Raw genomic sequence first — 22,887 nt, 5'->3', positions numbered from 1 at the left:
TTGTACAGGAAAGTAGCATTACATACAGTATTAACAGAATAAATAGACCTAAATCTCATCACTATTTAAAGAGCTGAAAACAAACAAGTTTTATCTTGCAGACATATTTATAAATGTTTAGAGATTTTCATATTTTAACTGCAAGTACAGTAAAGCACAGCCTTCGGTGGTAAAACGTACTCTAAATTCACAGAAATTACTACAAGACCTTGAATGCCAGTATCATCTTCCTTACAAAAGCATTTAAGATAGATCCCTTTAATATGAAAGCACTTAGGGCTCCTACACTTAATGCTTTGTAAATTACATACAGAGGCTACATCCGACTAGTGAAATTGTTCTGAAATCCTGCAGTTTGACTTCAACGCACAATCCTCGATACTTGGCACTGTTACATGCTTGCTCCTTACAAAACCCGACTAGTCAAAACCTAGGGGCTTGGCTACACTCGAAACTTCAAAGCTCTGCTGCGGGAGTGCTGCCGCGGCAGCGCTTTGAAGTGAGTGTGGTCACAGCGCCAGCGCTGGGAGAGAGCTCTCCCAGTGCTGCACGTACGCCACCTCCTTATGGGGATTAGCTTGCAACACTGGGAGCCGTGCTCCTAGCGCTGCAGCACTGTTTACACTGGCGCTTTACAGCGCTGTATCTTGCAGCGCTCAGGGGTTTGTTTTTTTTTCACACCCTGAGTGAGAAAGTTGCAGCGCTGTAAAGCGCCAGTGTAGCCAAGGCCTAGGTCTTTCTGCTGTAACAGAAAGAATAGCAGTGTACATCCTATCATAGTGACATAACTGGGATTTCATTTTCTGGTTTGAAAGCGTACTGTTAATCCCTGACTTTTTATTTTTAATCCTAAATCTGATTACAGGCCATATTACTATGGAACATTTCTTAGAACTTTTCCTGCATCTGTATGTTTTTACATATTAAAATCAAACGATAAAATACTCAGTTAAAAAAATAGTCAAGAGGGAGTTATATTTTTAAATATATATTACTCAAGAAGAAAGCACATTGAATACATTGTGATTTTCAGGACCAAGCGTCAGAGATCACTTTCAAATATTTGAAAAAAGTTTCCCTTGCATATACAGGGCCATGAGCTTTGTGGGCACAGATGTAACTGTTCCCCCACAAAATATAGTAAGATGGCAGCCAGTGATCTACTGTTCTTTTTATTAGGTCAGGAATCTTTGACATTGATCACATACTTTTTACTGGACCTCCATTTACATTCGCAAATCATTCTTAATGGCGGATCAACCACCAGAGATTATCTTCACAACTACACGTGGACTGGCACAACAGTAAATATATGGTTAAATGTTCAATAAGGGTTAACTTGATGTTGTTCATTTCAATGCTGATGTCAGCTTTAACTATTACATTCAAGTTTCAGGGAGCATCTCGGTTTCTTGCTACTGAAGACTGTCAATACTTCTTTCTGCCACACACACTAAAACATGCTCAGCCACAACTCAGAGAAACAACTTGCATTGCATCAGAATACATACCTACTGCTGAGTATCTAATCTGCTATTAAGCAAGGTGACCAAGTACTCTCCAACTATACCTGATGTCTGCCAGTATCTTGGACCCTTCACAATCAGGCTTCACATCAGGATACCGCACACAAATGGTGCTAACTCCGGTCAGGGGGTGATCTGCTAGCCACAGACAGGCAAAAATCCATACTCATTCTATGGGATCGCTGTGCAGAACCCAATGCCACAAATCACAGGATGCTACTCTCACACTTCAAGAAACCTAGGCCAGGTCTACACTTAAAACATATGCCAGTATAGTAACATTGGTCAAGCGTGTGATTTTTAAGGATACTTTTTTATATCAGCCAAAGACATAGTTTAGAGGCAGTTACACCAGCAAACAACTGCTTTTGCTGATATAGCTTGTTTTGTTCAGGGAATTTGTATAAGAAGTATCAGCAAAAGCACTTTTTTGCCAGTATAAACCACATTTATATTAGACTTCCACAGTGAGATGATTACAGGCTGTGCACAAACCTAAAAAGAATTCTGTTTTTCAACTGAAGTTATTCTCTATTTTTATACAAACAAAAGCAACTCTATATTCATATATTCTTGAACTCAACATGCTATGCTGTTTGCACAGGTGCTTAGGAAAAACTCCTGTACTAAATGCTAACTGATCAAGCAGAATAATCCAGCCACAAAGGTGAAGTGGCATTAGAACTAGGAGAAGGAGATATGTGCATAAACCTGTCTCTGCTCAATCTTAAACTTCAAATACTGTGATCTCATTCAGGACTCAGTAAGCAAGTGATACCTACAAAAGTTATTCAAATACTCCCTTGCTGCTGCAGTAACCCTAACGCACCTACTTTCACCTGAAATTAAATATTCCCATCAATCTTCAAAGCATGGCTACAAGCCCATCTCAAATTTAGCATACATCCTCACTTTCTTTCCAACAATTCAGTTGGTGGAGTAATGCCCTTCTGATTTGGTAACTATACATTCCTTTAGGATTATTTCAAGGAAGCATTTCTAGGAATAGTCAGCAAATGTACATTCATTTTTATGTAAAGGAACTGTTAAGGTTTCAAGTGTGAGGTACTCAGTTCTTTCAATTACCCATTTTCCTCAATCCAGCTCTTACCCCACTGCAGAATTTTTTAACTAACGGCACACCCAGTACAGTGGATGTTGCAGAGTTTAGCTCCCTGTACTACATGGCTCAACGTCTCACCATGGGCAACTGGCAGTGCTATGAGTTAATGGAACCATGTTTACCTTCTAGTACTGAGAGTGGTGGTTGTCACTGGGAAAAGAGTAGCAGCAGAGCAAAGGAAGAGAGACATTTTCATAGATTGTAAGGCCAAAAAGGACCATTCTGATCATCTAGTGCGATCTACTGCATAATACAGGCCATACTATTTCCCTGAATTAATTCCTGTTTGAACTATAGCCCTTTTTTTGGGGGGGGGGGGGGGGGAAGGGGGAGGCGGGGAATCCAATCTTGATTTTATCATTTCCAGTGGTGGAGAAACCACCACAAACTTTGGAGACAACGAGGAGACAAGAAGTGTGTGGTGGGGACAGATGAAAGGGGAGAAAAAAAAAACAAAATTATTCCATCAAAATAGAATCCCTAGTTAGAGATGAAGTACATCTAGAAAATTTTATTTTGGCATCAGGAAGAGTCAGAGGTGATAAGGGAAGGCTGACTCAGATGACCTACAGAAAAGAAAAAAAACATACAGAGCCGTTAAAGATCTAATACCTATGTTTCATCACTAGTGGGGGAAATTACTACTGATGACTTTTATATATAAAAATCTGTTTCGCTAAAAGGCAATACACGATATAATTTTAATGATTCGGAGAGTTACAATATCCTGAAGTTAGCAGAATGCACTATTGCCTATAGTAGGGCCCTTCATTTTTGGTTTTTATTTTATTTAACATTACCCAGGAAATTATCAGTATTTATTACTAGAACAAAATAGGTGAAAATCAGTGCAAAACATATTAAATTTTTCTGGACAAATATCAGGGTTTATTTCGGTGGATGGAAGGACAAGAGATAAAAGCATTCAGTACATTAATGCTCTGATGAACAGAATTCAATGTGGTTTGATGCAGAACTAAAACAGAACTCAAAACACAATTTCTACTCTGAGTTTAAGAAAACAATAGATCGCTAATCCCCAAATAAAACTTCTCATTTGAATAAGCTGTTTATTGTCGTAGACTTAGTACTAGTAGCCTATAAATATTTACATTTAATAATTGGGCCACACCATTTGCAGCACATACACTCAACTTCATCATTTTCTCTTTTTTTTTTTTTCTTTTTTTTTTAAACTCTCAAATACTTCCTTGTGTTCTCAACAGGGCTGCCCAGAGGATTCAGAGGGCCTGGAGCAAAGCAGGGAGCTGTGGTGCTTGTACTCACCCGGCGGCGGTCCAGGTCTTCGGTGGCATTTCAGCGGTGGGGGACCCTTCAGTCGCTCTGCGTCTTTGGCAGCACTGAAGGGTCCTCCACCGCTGAAATGCCACTTAAGACCTGGACCGCCGCCAGGCCAGGGCTCACGGGGCCCCTGCGGGGCCTGGGGCAAATTGCCACACTGCCCCCCCCGGGCAGCCCTGGTTCTGAAACATATTATGATACAGATTTTCATTTTCTTCCCATTTTAGTGGGTCAAATCTTTAAACCATTATCTGCGAACAGCTTGAATGGGCACATGGTGGGCATGATATTCATCAGTACATTCAGATGCGCAGGCACTTCAGAGCTTGCATGCGTGTCTGTTTGTTTATTGTGTGTATCTTATAGACTAACACATAGTCTTAGTTCCACAGGCCTCTTTGCATATACACACAGACTAATGTATTATTGAGTATCAGAGGGGTAGCCGTGTTAGTTTGGATCTGTAAAAGCAGCAAAGAATCCTGTAGCACCTTATAGACTAACAGACGTTTTGGAGCATGAGCTTTCGTGGGTGAATAACCACTTCGTAGATGCATGTAATAGAAATTTCCAGGGGCAGGTATATATATATGCAAGCAAGCTAGAGATAATGAGGTTAGTTTCCAAATGCAAACGGATGGATATCATACCAAATGGACTAAAGGTAAAAAATCCACTGCTATCTACATACTACACAGACCACAGTGAGAGGTTATGCCACACTATCAAAGAAACTGAGGAACCACCTGATCAGCATCCTATACAGCAAACAGGAAAACATCAAAAAAGAGCTCTCCAAGCTGGAGACTCTCATTAATAACCCAACTTCCATACAAACGGACTTCACTAAAATAAGACAGGAGATCTACATTACTCACTTCACCTCTCTACAAAGGAAAAAGGACTGTAAGCTGTCTAAACTCCTACCTGCCACATGAGGCCACAACGGTGGTACCCCTAATCCACCCAGCAATATCGTCAATCTATCCAACCACACACTCAGCCCAGAAGAAAAGTCTGTCCTATCTCGGGAACTCTCCTTCTGCCCTGCCACCCCCACCAACATGATACAGTTCTGTGGCGATCTGGAAGCCTACTTTAGCCGTCTCCAACTCAAAGAATACTTTCAGGACAACACTGAATAGCGCAATGATACACAGTTACCCTCCCACCACCAGCACAAGAAGAAGAACTCCACATGGACTCCTCCTGAGGGTCGAAATGACAGTCTGGACCTATACATTGAATGCTTCCGTCGACGTGCACAGGCAGAAATTGTGGAAAAATAACATCGCTTGCCTCATAACCTAAGTCGTGCAGAACGCAATGCCATCCACAGCCTCAGAAACCACCCTGATATTATAATCAAAAAGGCTGATAAAGGAGGTGCTGTTGTCTTCATGAACAGGTCCGACTACCAAAAGGAGGCCGCCAGACAACTCTCCAATACCAAATTCTACAGGTCACTTCCTTCAGATCCCACTGAGGAATACACTAAGGAACGGCATCATCTACTCAAGACACTCTCTACACTAACAGCGGAACAAATCAACTTATCCTTAGAACCCCGACCAGGGTTATTCTATCTACTACCCAAGATCCACAAACCCGGAAATCCTGGACGCCCCTTCATCTCGGGCATTGGCACTCTCACTGAAGGACTGTCTGGATATGTGGACTCTCTACTCAAACCCTATGTCACTAGCGCTCCCAGCTATCTCCATGACACCACTGATTTCCTGAGGAAACTACAATGCATTGGTGACCTTCCAGAAAACACCATCCTAGCCACCATGGATGTAGAGGCTCTCTACACAAACATCCCACACACAGATGGAATACAAGCTGTCAGGAACAGTATCCCTGATGATGTCACAGAAAACTGTGCCTTTATCCTCACATACAACTATTTCAAATTTGATGACAATATATATCTCCAGATCAGTGGCACCGCTATGGGCACCTGCATGGCCCCACAATATGCCAATATTTTTATGGCCGACCTAGAACAACGCTTCCTCAGCTCTCGTTCACTCATGCCCCTTCTCTACCTACGCTACATTGATGACATTTTCATCATCTGGACCCATGGGAAGGAGACTCTGGAAAAATTCCACCACGATTTCAACAGCTTCCATCCCACCATCAACCTCAGCCTGGACCAGTCTACACGGGAGGTCCACTTCCTAGACACAACAGTGCAAATAAGTGATGGTCACATTAACACCACCCTATACCAAAAACCTACCGACTGCTGTGCCTACCTCCATGCCTCCAGCTTTCATCCCAGGCACATCACACGATCCATTGTCTACAGCCAAGCACTGAGATACAACCGCATCTACTCTAACCCGTCAGACAGAGACCAACACCTACAAAATCTCCACCAAGCATTCTCAAAACTACAATACCCGCACGAGGAAATAAGGAAACAGATCAACAGAGCCAGACGTGTACCCAGAAACCTCCTACTGCAAGACAAACCCAAGAAAGAAACCAACAGGATTCCACTGGCCATCACATACAATCCCCAGCTAAAACCCCTCCAATGCATCATCAGGGATCTACAACCCATCCTGGACAATGATCCCACACTTTCACAGGCCTTGGGTGGCAGGCCAGTCCTCGCCCACAGGCAACCTGCCAACCTGAAACATATTCTCACCAGTAACTGCACACCGCACCATAATAACTCTAGCTCAGGAACCAATTCATGCAACAAACCTCAATGCCAACTCTGCCCACATAGCTACACCAGCGACACCATCACAGGACCTAACCAGATCAGCCACACCATCACCGGTTCATTCACCTGCACGTCCACCAATGTAATATATGCCATCATATGCCAGCAATGCCCTTCTGCTATGTACGTCGGCCAAACTGGACAGTCTCTACGGAAAAGGATAAATGGACACAAATCAGATATTAGAAATGGCAATATACAAAAATCTGTAAGAGAACACTTCAGCCTCCCTGGCCACACTATAGCAGATCTTAAGGTGGCCATCCTGCGGCAAACAAACTTCAGGACCAGACTTCAAAGAGCAACTGCTGAGCTTCAGTTCATCTGCAAATTTGACACCATCAGCTCAGGATTAAACAAAGACTGTGAATGGCTTGCCAACTACAAAACCAGTTTTTCCTCCTTTGGCTTTTGCACCTCAGCTGCTAGAACAGGGCCTCATCCTCCCTGATTGAACTAACCTCGTTATCTCTAGCTTGCTTGCATATATATACCTGCCCCTGGAAATTTCCACTATGTGCTTCTGACGAAGTGGGTACTCACTCACGAAAGCTCATGCTCCAAAACGTCTGTTAGTCTATAAGGTGCTACAGGATTCTTTGCTGCTAATGTATTATTGTAATATATATTGTATGCAATGTGTTGTATTTTCCTATTAAAATAAGTTATTTTTATATATTTGAATGATACAAAAGTAGGGTGAAAATCAGAAAAAAAAAAAAAGAATACTTTTTGTAAAACCCGGGAGTTTTTCAGTAAAAATCTGTTTAAACTGAAAACTAAGGGGCTTACAAGTGCCAGTCTAGTCCAGTGATGAAAAGAGGTGATAGCAAGGGAGGGTGTGCTGGCGGATGAATAAGCTAGTGAGAACCTAGGCACCCCAGCTCCCATACAAGTGCCTTTAATAAAGGAGTTTGTCCATAGCCACCTCAAGGAGGCAGCAACTTTTGGACACATCCTTTAACTCAGGTTGTTTTTTAAATAGACCTGAATTGAGTTTTCTTCTCCTTAAACAATTAAAACCAATATGTTTTCCAGCCTAGTTCTTTTTTTCTTTGTTTGACATTTCAAAGGATGATACAACAGCCATTTCAAAGGCTCTGGCAGAAACTAGAGAAGGGACGAGATTGAACACAGCAGATCCCAATGTGAGAGGACCCTCCAGGGTGAAGAGCAATTGCCCCAAAACAAACAAACAATCTACCTGGATCTCTTAGTAAGCTTAGTATAAACTACTGCATTTTTTGTGCATCAGCATTTGCTTTTATTTTTTATGCTTGCACTACTCTGAGAAATATTTACTTTCCTTTGCTCATAAACATTTTTATTCACAGATACTGGTGTCAAAAGAGGTTGCATTGCTTATCTCCTGTTTACTGTTGCCACTGACTTCATTACGAAAAAGTGTAGATGGAGTCAACACAGGCATCCATGGCTTAACAAAAGTACATAAAAACATCTAAGTTTTGCTGGTAAGCTTATAAGCATGTGATTGCTTGAAAGAGCTGTGGAGTAGCTTGTAGCTAAGGGTAATAACAATAGCCTCCGAAGGGAAAGAAAAATGCAGAGTAGGCCTGGCTTGCTGGGGAACTCAATGTAGACAGGGAACTGTGCAGCCTGGAAAAACCCAAGTCAGGAAGGTCTGTGTGCAAGAGAGGTGACAGTTAGGGATCTGGGAACCTACAGTGGCTGCCCTTGCTAAACCATGGAAGGGGTATACAGGCACAGTTGCCTTCAACTGTGACATCTACTACAAGGAATTAAAGGTAAGGACCAGGAACTGAAAAAATTCCAAGAAGGAAGCAATTAAGAAAGGTTTAACGGCCATCAGCAGTACTAAGGATAATAAAAGTTTCTATTTCAAAAGAGCTTAGATTTTAAGAGTGTATGGAAAGTCCAGTGAAATTAGTGGCATAAATTTTATTTCACTAATGTTATCCATTCAACACTCACTATTCTGTCTGCAAGGATGAGCATGCACTACAGAGGGCACCTGCCAGCAATCTACCAAAACAAACTGATATACTGGGCCTGTGACACAGAGCGAGGCAAGTCTCACAGCTGCCCACAGGAACAATGAAGGTCTCAGACAGTTCTACCAGAATGCGTACTAACACCTGAAATGCCACATCTTTACTGACATCCTCTAACATATTAGGGATTAATTTATGTTTATTAAGGTCTTTGAAAATCAAAACCCCTTTTTCCAAGAGGTGGTGATAACAACCATAAATTGCACTGCCACGTTCTTCCAAATGATCACACAGGCCTGTTTTAAAAACGACGTCCAAGTGGAAACCAAGTTTGCCCTCCAGGACTGAACTATGGCTTTCAAAGAACCCAACAAACTGTTAGTCTCTTTGTGCGTTTTACTCCAGTGACAGTTCTTATATGGAGTTTCTGAAAGCAAGATTAGAATTTGAAAGCAAATTAACAAGCTAATTTCAAACTGTCTCAACTGCAGAGAAAGGAAGATGGTTATGTCAGAAGATGACTTTTTAATGCAAATGTCTGCAATAAATACATTGATAAATCTCTTTCCACAGGTTCACCACAGAAAAGCAGCTTGCGTTAGACAACAAGAAAAGTCTCCAGAAAACATTAAAAACAGAACAGGATTTACCCAAGTTATGTTAGTTTTACTATTGGTGACTAATCATGATGACAAACCCAGTGATTTACGGTCACTAACTAGACATGGAGTAGCTTAACTAATTTTTTAGGGGCTGGATCAGCAAAGGAGACTTAGATTGAGCATTTTAACACCTAACTTTTAAGGTGCTCTACTGCCTAGTGAGAGATTTACAACCCTAAGTTAAGTGCCCAGGCTTCCTATACAATGCATAGGAGAAGTTAGGCACCTATGAATGGAGCCACAAAAACCACTGAGCTGAGAAAGAAGTTTCCTGACGTAGCCAGTAGGAAATGCCCTAAGACCTGCCCCTCAAAAGATCATAGATGTCTAAGTTTGGGAGTCAGAGCCATGAACCCTCTCCTGAAGTTAGATATCTAAGCCCTTTCTCACAAAAAAAGAGTTAGTAGTATCTTTACAACCTTTAGCCCAGTGTTTAGGGTACTCAACCAGGATGTGGAAGACCCATGTTCAGTTCCATTCTCTGCCTGATTGTGGAGCAAAGACGAACTTGGATCTCCTCACTCTTGAGAATGCTGTAACCACTGCGCTATGGGTGCATGCTGGGCAGATCGCTCAAGCTCTCCTGTTGAAACAGTTCCTCTATTTATAAATAATTAAATAAGCATTGGAGCACTTGGATCTCTCTTCTTCTAGGTGAGCGTGCTAACCACTGGACTAAAGGTTACTGGGAGTTGGGGGAATGCAACACTATTTTTTCTTTGTGTTGTTTTATGCAGCACCCATTCTGGTAGGCAGTTTCTGACACCACTTACTAGATAGAGCCCCGCAGGTGAGATAGGCAAGGCAACGTCTTGTTTGAGGATCTTAGCTGTGAGTTAGGCGCCTAGACAGAGGCAGCTGTGTGCATGCTCAGCTAGAGATTTATTTAAGCACTAAGGAGTTTAGGCAGCTACAGAGATAGATGGCAGCTGACTGGGGGATCAAGGTGGCTAAAATGGCAGTTAGGCATCTAAATGCCTTTATGGGTCTAGCCCTAGATAGTTTCTCACCCCAGAGCAAAACATTAATGCCTATCATTAATGCTTTTAAAATTATCTGAGCACTTCTCACTCTCTTGCCCATAGTGAAAGATTTATGTAATATTGCACTTGATTTCAACATATTATGACAGCTATCTAGTAGTTTATCACTTTCACAACGGAACAAGTTTGAAAAGATTGTTTACACAGACTGGCATGTGTTCAACCAGTTCTGCTCATTATTCCCCTTGCTATAGTTTGAGATATGTTTAGATAAAAGATATTATTCAATCATTCGGCTTCACCTCCTCACCATTCTCTGTTTGTGAAGCCAGTTTGCTGTTTTGGAAATTAATGCAACATTACAAATTTAGCATTGCTACTTCAATGGAGAAACAAATATGAAAAGGAGCTGGGCAGTAACAAGACCTTGCTTAAACACAACTGATAGTCTATGCAGCAAGTAAAATGATTAACATGGATACAGCAAAGCATGATTTACCAAATAATAATAAAAAATAACCCACAATGGGTTTGAAATTTTTCCTCAGTATAGAAGTCTTTAAGTAAGAAAAGATTTAGAACACATTTAAGTCCAACATGGACTGAGAATTTATAGTTAAATAATTTTTTTTTTTTACCAATTAGCCAACCAATGTAAATGAGAAGATAACAGAAATGAAACATTTCCATTTCTATGTTGGTCATCAAGGAATGTCACAAAGGAAAATTAGAATAGGTCGACAGTGGTTCAAACAGCTACTAAGATATTTTTAGCATCTTGACTCAGACTCAGACTCTAGGACTGGAAGGGACCTCGAGAGGTCATCGAGTCCAGTCCCCTGCCCTCATGGCAGGACCAAATACTGTCTAGACCATCCCTGATAGACATTTATCTAACCTACTCTTAAATATCTCCAGCGATGGAGATTCCACAACTTCCCTAGGCAATCTATTCCAGTGTCCAACTACCCTGACAGTTAGGAACTTTTTCCTAATGTCCAACCTAAATCTCCCTTGCTGCAGTTTAAGCCCATTGCTTCTTGTTCTATCATTGGAGGCTAAGGTGAACAAGTTTTCTCCCTCCTCCTGATGACACCCTTTTAGATACCTGAAAACTGCTATCATGTCCCCTCTCAGTCTTCTCTTTTCCAAACTAAACAAACCCAATTCCTTCAGCCTTCCTTCATAGGTCATGTTCTCAAGACCTTTAATCATTCTTGTTGCTCTTCTCTGGACCCTCTCCAATTTCTCCACATCTTTCTTGAAATGCGGTGCCCAGAACTGGACACAATACTCCAGCTGAGGCCTAACCAGCGCAGAGTAAAGCGGAAGAATGACTTCTCGTGTCTTGTTTGCAACACACCTGTTAATGCATCCCAGAATCATGTTTGCTTTTTTTGCAACAGTATCACACTGTTGACTCATATTAAGCTTGTGGTCCACTATGACCCCTAGATCTCTTTCTGCCATACTCCTTCCTAGACAGTCTCTTCCCATTCTGTACATGTGAAACTGATTGTTCCTTCCCAGGTGGAGCACTTTGCATTTATCTTTATTGAACTTCATCCTGTTTACCTCAGACCATTTCTCCAATTTGTCCAGATCATTTTGAATTTTGACCCTGTCCTCCAGAGCAGTTGCAATCCCTCCCAGTTTGGTATCGTCCGCAAACTTAATAAGCGTACTTTCTATGCCAACATCTAAATCGTTGCTGAAGATATTGAACAGAACCGGTCCCAAAACAGACCCCTGCGGAACCCCACTTGTTATACCTTTCCAGCAGGATTGGGAGCCATTAACAACTACTCTCTGAGTACGGTTATCCAGCCTGTTATGCACCCACCTTATAGTAGCCCCATCTAAATTGTACTTTCCTAGCTTATCTATAAGAATATCATGCGAAACTGTATCAAATGCCTTACTAAAGTCTAGGTATATCACATCCACCGCTTCTCCCTTATCCACAAGGCTCGTTATCCTATCAAAGAACGCTATCAGATTTGTTTGACACGATTTGTTCTTTACAAATCCATGCTGGCTATTCCCTATCACCTTACCACCTTCCAAGTGTTTGCAGATGATTTCTTTGATTACCTGCTCCATTATCTTCCCTGGCACAGAAGTTAAACTAACTGGTCTGTAGTTTCCTGGGTTGTTTTTATTTCCCTTTTTATAGATGGGCACTATATTTGCCCCCTTCCAGTCTTCTGGAATCTCCCCCGTCTCCCATGATTTCCCAAAGATAATAGCTAGAGGCTCAGATACCTCTTCCATTAACTCCTTGAGTATTCTAGGATGCATTTCATCAGGCCCTGGTGACTTGCAGGCATCTAACTTTTCTAAGTGATTTTTTACTTGCTCTTTCCTTATTTTCTCTTCTAAACCTACCCTCTTCCCGTAAGCATTCACTATACTAGACATTCCTTCAGACTTCTCAGTGAAGACCGAAACAAAGAAGTCATTAAGCATCTCTGCCATTTCCAAGTCTCCTGTTACTGTTACCCCCTCCTCATTGAGCAGGGGGCCTATGTAAAACCTTAAAACAAAATTTATTCTTACAACAAGACTACCCTTTTATAATCACCTTATTTCACGCCATGTATTTAAATTGGTTAAATGAATAAATTTTCTGTCTTTTGTAACCTTTTGACAGGCTAACAATTTGTTCTTTTACCATGTATTAAAGTTAAAAGGCTTTTATGATGTTTCTGTACATAATTTGGTTTGGCACGTTTTAGTAACTCAAGTTATATGCATAACAGAATGAAGTGTTAACCTCACTTAATTGGCATTACTTAATGTCCATATGCCTTGAACCTTTTCTTAAATGCAGTAACTCTTTTCCTGTTATTTACTATTTGGAGTAAAACCCCTTTCTTATATATTCTCCCTTCAACAGACAACTTCCTATTTGAATAATTAAGGCAAGAACAAGATCAGTGTAGACATCCTCTTTTTAAAGATTCCCACACACTGTGATGTCTCCATAACCAATCTATTACCTGCCATTCAACAAGGCACTGGTTGTCACAACAGCTTACAGAATAAAAATAGTAATTATACTTTTATACTTAATATACCTGATGCATTGTTCTAAGGACAAAGACTGAGCATATTCAGAAAGTACTGAATGGACTATGAAAGCATTTGTTAACTGGTGTGCAGAAGTTGAGCTAACATATGTCCAAAAGATTAAAATAAAATAAAAAAAAACTTGCTAAAAATAGCGAAAGTCCAAGGGTTCAGACAATTGTATGGTCTTAGGCTCATCTAACGCTAGGAAACAAACCCACTGCTGACAATCATCAATAAGTTCCTCTGAAATTACGTTTAAAATTGTTTAATTGCTCGTATTGCTTGGTTTAACTGAGTCCCAGGCCTGGTCAACACTTAAAATTTACACTGGCATTGCTACATCTGCTAGAAGTGTGAGCTAATGGCTGGAAGCTGAAGCTAGACAAATTCTGACTGGAAATAAGGTGCCCATTTTGAACAGAGACAGTAATTAACCATTGGAACAATTTACCAAGGTTGTGGTGGAGTCTCCATCTCTGGCAATTTTTAAATCAAGATTGGATGTTTTTCTAAGAGATATAATCTAGGAATTATTTTGGAGAAGTTCTCTCACCCGTGTTATGCTAGGTCAGACTACAAATCACAATGGTAGGCTCTGGCCTTGGAATCTACGAATGTAGTTTGGAGAATGGTATTAATGTAACAGCAGAACTACTCCTATCTGCCTTTGTGGCATCTACATAAGGGGGCTACGCCAGTGTAGCTAGGCTGACAGAACCACAGTGACATGGGCTCTGTAACGTAGATATAGCCTTAATGACGCTTTTGGTAATGGTGCTGAAAATTGTTTTGTCCTCCCATGCTTTGTCCTTTCCAACTAAACCATTGTCAGAATAGATTCAGAGGATATGACTACTTTGCAAATAAAAACCCACAGCTGGCCTGGGCCAGCAGACTCGAATTCACGGGGCTTAGGCCAAGGGACTGTTTAATTGTGGTGTAGATGTTCTGGCTGCAGCTGCAGTCTGGGCTCTAGGACCCTGCAAGGCGGGATGGTCCTAGAGCCCAGGCCCCAGCCCAAGCTCAAAGGTCTACACAGCAATTAAACAGTACCGTAGTCCGAGTCACCAACAAGAGTCTAATTCAATGCAGACATACGCAGAGGGACCTACTGCTGAAATCTGTTGCCAGTGACTGTAGTGTTTCCTAGAGTAGAAGAGGACTCAGAAATATTCTGTCAAGAGTAGTATCAGCTACCAGCTATCATGCTGACTGTCCCCCATCTTCTCCCTTAGTGACCTATACAATCAAAACTGGGATGGATTTTACAAAAAAGATAATGGAAATATGCCAGTATGTTGGAAATACCATGACCTAGGTTTTGCAGAGGGAGACTAGTATGTTGCTTCTATACTGCCTTTCATCCAAGGATTTGCAAACATCCAAGTCAGCTGACACAGCTGTGAGAAGATTATTATTGAGCATCTAGGAGCTCTAATCATGAACTAGCACCCCATTTTGCCAGGTACTGGGCTATACCAAGTTAAGTTCTTGATTACTGTACAAGTTTTCCAGCTCTTGGTTTTAAAAAAATGCAAATTCAGTTACTTAGATTAAATAGTCAAATTACATTTGTGACTGGCTCTACAATAAAACACAAATCCCAAAATACCTGGAAAAACAAAAGATGTCCCTCTAACTGCATCTGTTAAATGTTTTAAATGGAGTAAATAAACTAATAATATGAACATATTCAGAGTAAATATCGGGTTAGTAAAACTACAGTCTGCTAGCCTGAAATTTATAATACTACCAGCATGATCATATAGTACTTTATAAACTATTAATTATCTTCACACTAACACTATGCAGTAGATAAACATTGTCCCCATTTAAAGATGTGGAAAGGGGGACAGAAGTTGTGACTAACTCACCGCCACACATCTTAAGAGTTTGATCCAACTGCCACTGAAGCTAACAGGAGTCTTTCAGTGACTGTAGTGAGAGCTAGACCAAGCTGCTAGTCCACGTCACTAGCTGCTCATGGTTGACCCGACATCTTTAAAAAGGAACAATCCTGTCCCAACTCAGGGCAAAGCGGTGCTCTACATCACATCAGTTAAAACATTTCATACGATGATGCCTTTACCTAGTATGCACATGGCTTCAGAGAAAGTATTAAGATTCATGAGCTCCCAGTCTTGCATTTACCCTACTAGATCATAATGCCTCTCTGGTTAAACTGTTGACCCGTACTTAATTCTGCATGTATTTCAACTGTCCACAACATCTAACCTAAGTGAGAATGAAAAGTGACCTCCTGCTTCAGTTTCCTTGTAAATGTCGCCAAACAGCAGAAGTAATGGAGTATTTGCCCAGCCTGCTTCCTTATGAATTCCTCCTTCAGTTCCCCTTCATGCACTTCTCACAAAGAAACCTGCCTTTTCAGACTCTCATCTGAAGTGCTGGTTGCTTAAAGAATGACTAATCAGCTGGTCCTTGAATAAGGGACATGCAACTTGCCTACCAAAAATAACTCATTCTGGCTTCAGAATTTTTTGTTGCCACAACCCTATTGTCTCATTAAATAACTAGGACTCTCTTGGTCTAAAAGACATTCCAAGAGACTAATCATCAAATGGTCTGGGAACTGCAGACAGAGCTTGGGTACAGTATCAGAAAGTCTTTGTCCCATCCCATCATCTGAAATGGTCTACACAGACAAGCATGTTGCCTTTGTTAAGCAGGACAGAAGCAGGTACTGGAATCACCATACGAAGGACCAGTTTCTCAATTTCGGCCTCATTTATCCTTTGTAACTTAACACAGTAGGGATTCCAAGACTCAGATAACACAAAGCAGGCATCCCTTCCCACAAGAAAGGTAAAAGCCACAGCATGTTCAAATCGTATCACAATGCAGTCAGCTCTTAACTGCTATTTGACTTCATGGCATTTTAATTTTATGTACCATTTGCCAGAGAAACAAGAGAGAGTTGCTATTTTTGTAATGCAGCATTTTATTCCAAATTACAAGCTAGTAATAACTTCATAGAATGACAAGTGACAAAGTCATGACAAGCTATCAAGGTTGTAGGTTTGGGGCTTTTTTTGGAAAGCATTTATATGCTCATGAATATTGTAAGATTATTTTTTAAAGCTTAAATTCAATCAACACCACAAAATAGAACAACTTTGAAATGTTTACTTAAAGGCACAGTATAATATTCTAACTGATAATGCTGAACTAGTGACACCAAAAAGACCACCAAAAATAATGATACTACGGTAGCCAAATAAAAGCCATGATCACAGATGTGTCTCAAAAGTGGGTTCAGTTTACATCTATAGTACTCTGCAAGTGTAACTTCAGGCTATACCTACTTGACCAAAAGCTATTATTATTATTATATGGAGATATACCTATCTTATAGAACTGGAAGGGACCTTGAAAGGTCATTGAGTCTAGTCTCCTGCCTTTACAGCAGGACCAAGTACTGTCCCTGACAGATTTTTGCCCGAGATCCCTAAATGGCCCTCTCAAGGATTGAACTCACAACCCTGGGTTTAGCAGGCCAATGCTCAAATCACTGAGTTATCCCTCCCCTCTTCCAAAGATTTCCCATCATGACTAATACCAGTTCAGCTCCACTGGCGTTAGGACCTTGATAGCCGTGACGTAGACAGGCCACCAGCATATTAACGGCCGCATCATCTAACTCCGCTCTAGTGGGCATAGAGCTTCAAATACCAGCAGCAGCCTGTTTACGCTAGGGTACCTGCGTGTGCACAAAGCCTGAAGTTCTGTCTCCCCACTCCAACCTACTTTGAAATTTTACAGCTGATCACAGCAAGAACAAGCACCCCGATAAGAGTTGAACCCACACTGAAGACATTTACACGGGGGGGAATGGGGAGGGGAGGGGAAATTGCCAACAAGTCTAATGAGATTTCAGGGGATGACAAGCAAACCAGAGTAGCCACAATGAAAATGTCCTAGTGCATTTTGAAGTACTAATGAGGCTCAGGCTTACTAAATGCATGTAGGCCTAAGAATCTATTACATGTACTTAAGAGTGCAAGTATACAGAATCAGAAATTAGATATGGAAGAGACCTGTTAAGTTAACTTGCTCATTCACCAGACAATACAGAATTGCTCTTTACTATGCATTCTCAAAATGTTTCATCCAGTCCACTTAAAATGACTCACGCAATAAGGTAGCTGACTAACAAATACATGCAGCTATTAAATTTCAGGGATGCCCAGAACATGCCAAAACCAGCCCTATGTGCAGTGTTAGATTTAAAACATCATCCAGGAAAGGGAAAAAAAAAAAAAAAACAACTAACTTTTCCTTCAGTATTGATACCCATCTGACTCTGTATACTTTGAGCCATTCTAATCTAAAACCAAACATATTGTTAATGTTAGCAGGAGGTTACTGAAATCAGACCTCAATCCCCTTAATCACAAGGCAGATAACAAGCAAACATTCCTTAACATCTAAAATATTAGTAATTGCACTCAAAAAACTCTATTTCAGCCATTATTTTTAACCAACACAGAGCCAAGAAGTCTAATACAAGAATACAATTAAATGTCATATTGCTGCTTAGACCATTTCAAAAGTAGTTCTAACAGAACTACTCTTCCTCCATGCCCTTTTAAAAAAAACCCTGGAATCATTCAGAGAGCTCATTTTCTCCAGCACTTTGACGTCACAAGCATTGGATCAAAACACCACTTGTACAGAATGGGAAGGATCCAATGTCCTCTACCACACAAAAGGTCAGATCCAGATCATTATGGTTGTACCTAACATCACCTATATACTGAAGGGCATATAGTGCATGTCCTCAACACTAACAGAATTGCTTTGTGTTTAAATTGTCTCAAACTTAATACTAACATGATTTTGAGAATGGATATCCATGTGCCTTACTGCCTGAAGTGGGGAGGTTAAGAACCTCTGGAATCTCCCCATTATTAAAGGGCTGGATTGGACTTCACTCCCTACTGAGTCGATTAGCACAGCTCTCTTAGACACATGGATAGGAAGGCCCTGAAGTATGGCAGTAAAAGCACTTCAGTGGAGCCCAAGACAGAGGGAAGGGTAGCTAGTTTAGCAGAGAAACAAGAAGCTGGGAGGATCTAGGGAGAAGCTTGAAGAAAAGCTGTGTTAAGCACAAACTGCAAGAAAGCAGCACAAAGGGGCTTGGAGATATGAAGTAGCAAAGGAAAATAGTGGCCTGTCTAAAGGAGCAGACCTAGCTACTTTATACAGAGTCCCCAGGCAGAGCAGAGAGTGGGCCTGGGTTCCCCTACCAGCTGCTGAGGCATGCAAGCCCAGTGGAAGGAATATTGAGCCAAAAGGCAGGTTCAGGAATAGCCCAAGATGGGAGCAAAAGGCTCTCTTGTATTGGGGTATATTGCGAACTTTCAGTTGGACCCTTCTGCTACCACACCAGGGGACTGAACTTCGTAACTTGGCTGAAGGGCTGAGCCACAGAAGACCCATTGAGAGATGGACTGCCTGCAAAAGATGTCAGAGACAAGGACCAACCACAGCATTGCACCCTGCCACAACTGCACGCTTCAGGTGATGAGTCCACTATGTTACGGTGCAATTATAGTACAAACCTAAAAGTTGGAGAAAAAGTGAAATTTCAAAAACCTGATCCTTTTTCCAAGGTGTGCTTTTTTTTTTATTTTATTTTGTTTAAACTAAAGAAACACAGCTGAGAGTTGTCATTTGGATTCACTTCTTCACAGTAAGTGGTGAATTTGTTTTTATATATTTGTTTTATATCTAGAGGTCAAGATAGGTGCTTAATAAATTAAAGTATTTGAAACAGTTGGTACGTAGAAGAAAACTTAAGTCTAAGCTTCATTTTTTGCCTCCTATAATCTGAAAATAGCTGACCACTGCCAGACTTTTTTCCACCTTCCAGACTAGAGCTACCATCACTACACTACTAATCACAAGAAAATACGGTTTCTAATGGAAACATGCTCCACAATGATAGCAGTATTATGGATTACAGGAGAAACGGATAAGCGAAAGCTTACAAGCAAAACATTTTAATGTAACAGAGCACAGCACACAGATTTTGTTTTCAATTATTTAATTTATTCCTACCTTCCACTACAGCATGGTGCACATCCCCTTACATAACCTGACTGTCAGTCTTCTCTTCCTGCAGATTCTAAGCAAAAATAAAACATTTTAATTATTGACATACTGTTTCGTACGTGTTCGCTCTTGGTAACTATAGTTAGGTGAGTAGCGGATGGTTGTAACTGTTTCAGATATGTATGGACATAAAACAGGGAAATTCTCCCAGCTAACTACCAAAATTTCCCCAATCAGTTCCAACACATCTCTCAGTCAGATCGCATTCTGGTTTGTGCTATACCCTCAATTTAATTTACATGTCAGGCCCGAGAATACCTAAGAATGTCTTGAACATTATTCTCCATAGTGCCTCAAGCTTGAAAAAGACATGCATGAGAAAAATGTGTTTGAAAGAAAAATCATCCTTAAAAAACGGCTTCCCAGTCATAGTATCTCTAAGGCCTTGGCTACAGAAAAAAATAAGAAGAATCTTGTCTACATGAGAGAAATTGACCAGAATAGCTATTGCAGAATAAACTATTCCACAATATTTCCTTGTATAGACACTCCTGGAATAAAAGTCCAGAATAACAAAGTGACTTTTATTCTAAAACAGAATGTCCACACAGGGAGCTACTCTGGAACAGTAATTCAAGTCAATTTCCCCTGAGCAGATAAGGCCTAAAAAAAGTTAATACTGTCTGAAATTAGACCATTATGGCAGGTTATCCACTATTTGTCAAAGAATCTATACTACTGAAAAAAAAAACAACGTACCAGTTTAATTTAACCCCCTTCCCAAGTGACAAACTAAACCAAAGAAAGCTATTCTTATACCAGAGTAAGAGCCTCCACATGGATGTTTCTACACTATGGTCTGGTCCACACTACAGCGTTAAATCAATTTAAACAGCGTTAAATCGATTTAACGCTGTACCCGTCCACACTACAAGGCACTTTAAATCGATTTTAAGGGCTCTTAAAATCGATTTCTGTACTCCTCCCCAACGAGAGGAGTAACCCTATAATCGATATTACTATATTGATTTAGGGTTAGTGTGGACGGAAATCGAAGTTATTGGTCTCATTCTTTTACTGAGCTACCCAGAGTGCACCGCTCCGGAAATCGATGGTAGCCTAGGACCATGGACACACACCACCGAATTAATGTGCCCTAGTGTGGACGCGTAAAATCGATTTTATAAAACCAGTTTTATAAAACCGGTTTTAATAATTTCGATTTTATGCTGTAGTGTAGACGTGGCCACAGTCAATTACTGGGGGTGGGGGGGAGAGGGCCGGCAAAACCTTCCCATGTAGGCAAAGCCAAGGAGAGAAAGCGACAAGCTGACTTGTTCTAATTATAACCCTTTGACATGGAAAACAAGGCATTAACAAATTGAAACCCTACAATCGGCAGCATCTCTAGCCATTTTTCTTTTCTGCCCTATCTTTTGATCAAAGGATTGTGGGGGGGGTCCCCCACATTTTTAGCATTTTCTCTTACGGAAAAAAAAATTCAACTGCTGCCGCCCTTACTAAGCTACACATGATGAAAAAATGTCTCCATCCAAACAACACTAATACGAAAGCTCTGACCTTTATTCTTCTCTTTGAATTCAATTGTGCGTTAACTTCAAAGCAGGAGTGGGGGTATTTCAATGCTAATGCTATTAAGGCAGACAATAATAAAAACACTCAACAAGGCATATTTTTAAAATATCTACATCCTCCCACCCAAGAAAGACTCTTTTCTTGCTGCTCTGTCACCATGTCCTACTACTTCCTAAAAAACTGTAGGGGTTGCTATTGCTTGGTATATTTCCTTTTGGCTTCCCAGGGCTCGTCCAGACTAGGGGGGGGGGAATCGATCTTAGATACGCAACTTCAGCTACGTGAATAACGTAGCTGAAGTCGAATATCTAAGATCGGATTACTCACCCGTCCAGACGGCGCGGGATCGATGTCCGCGGCTCTCCATGTCGATTCCAGAACTCCGTTCGGGTTGATGGAGTTCCGGAATCGATATAAGCGCGCTCGGGGGTCAATATATCGCGTCTAGATTAGACGCGATATATCGATCCCCGAGCAATCGATTTTAACCCGCCGATATGGCGGGTAGTCTGGACGTACCCCCAAACTCACCTTTGGATCAAAAGCAAATGCAAGATGAAGACATGGTTCTTTAGTAGGGAAAAAAAAAAAAAAAAAAGCAACGAGCAGCTGCCCAAGTCACCGCTGGAGAGAATGGTAGTCACAAACCCTGTGCCTTTTCCCCTAGGGCTTAAACAATACTCTAGTAACTCCCATAAAAACTCACTAGGGGAAAAAAAAAGGTGTTCTCTTATCACACATTAGTTAACTCATGGTAAAATCCTAATGAACACAGGGCAGTTTGTAGTCCCCCCCCACACACACACACATATGCAGGCTTAGGCAAACTTCAGGGCTGAGCCTAAGATTCATCTCACCTGGCTAACTCGTGTTAAGACCATGTGTGGCAAAAGCGAAAAGGGAAGAAATGCATCAGATCATTTACTTACCTTGTTTTATATTACTAATCTAGGGACTTCCCCTTTCTGCCAGAACGTGCTTGCAAAGTCTGTGATTCCCCTTCAGGCTATTAACTTCAGGTGCCTGAAGAACCACCCTCAAAAGCAGATCCAAGAGTTTTAACTGTGTTAAGAGTTTATCTTCTCTGACTAGGCTACAACAATGGTTGTTTCAAAATGAAAGGATGGGAATAAAAGTGAATCCCTCTTTCTCTGTATTTTATCTTTTATCAAAAATAATCACACACATATAGAAAGCTATGCTACTTGCACACACTATGCTGGGCATTAACTGCTGTACTTACCTTTCAGAAAGTGAAACGTAACTGCAAGCTAGGACCAAGCTTTGATGGTGGAATTTGATTATATCTGTGTCGCTCATTTCCAGTAAAAATATTTTAAGATAAAGAAAACGCATACACAAGACACATGGGAGGGAATGTGAGGAACATGGGGCTCACAGGTAAAAGCCACAGAACAAATGTATCCTTTTAGCTGTTCCAAATAAACCCGAAAGCATATCACGAGAGAGAGATCAGACCAGGGGGAGGGGGAGTGGAACCCAGCCATCCCTTCAGAGCCATGTGAGAATTAACCTGAATTCTTCACTGGTTTACAAGCTTACCCCCTGCCACCAACTTGGTTGCAAATAAAGACAGGAATATAAGTGGAGGGGGAAAAAACAAATACACCCCATTAAAAAACAACAACACCTTTTTGGCCTTTTTTTTAAATTTTCTTTTGCAAGATAAAGGGATCCTCATCCCACGTACCTAGTACCATACCCGCACTCTAGACAGCCAGCATGACAGCCCAGGCCATGCTATTCCTGATGCAATTAGCTCGCTCTGCCCTCTTGGTACAGGCTAGGGAAGGAAAGCTGCAGCT

At 41.0% G+C, this 22,887-nt stretch overlaps 1 protein-coding gene across 11 annotated transcripts in view; it reads right to left on the bottom strand.

The window, feature by feature from the left end:
- The window catches only part of SLC23A2 (solute carrier family 23 member 2), a 129,082-nt gene that overhangs the window by 98,021 nt on the left and 8,174 nt on the right, over positions 1 to 22,887 (bottom strand). For 8 of the 11 annotated variants that reach the window (XM_030551993.1, XM_030551995.1, XM_030551996.1 and 5 more), the window contains one exon: positions 19,472 to 19,538. The gene's annotated coding sequence lies outside the window, so the exon portion shown is untranslated. Of the gene's footprint in view, positions 1 to 19,471; positions 19,539 to 21,388; positions 21,406 to 22,772 lie in introns of those variants that run through there. The other 3 variants (XM_030551997.1, XM_030551999.1, XM_030551998.1) reach the window with 2 other exon arrangements.

This window comes from Gopherus evgoodei, chromosome 2 (assembly GCF_007399415.2).
Source record: "Gopherus evgoodei ecotype Sinaloan lineage chromosome 2, rGopEvg1_v1.p, whole genome shotgun sequence".
In the NCBI taxonomy this organism is placed as follows: Eukaryota; Metazoa; Chordata; order Testudines; family Testudinidae; genus Gopherus; species Gopherus evgoodei.
The sequence above is the reverse complement of the archived record's forward strand: the minus strand, read 5'-3'. Positions and strand labels throughout refer to the sequence as shown.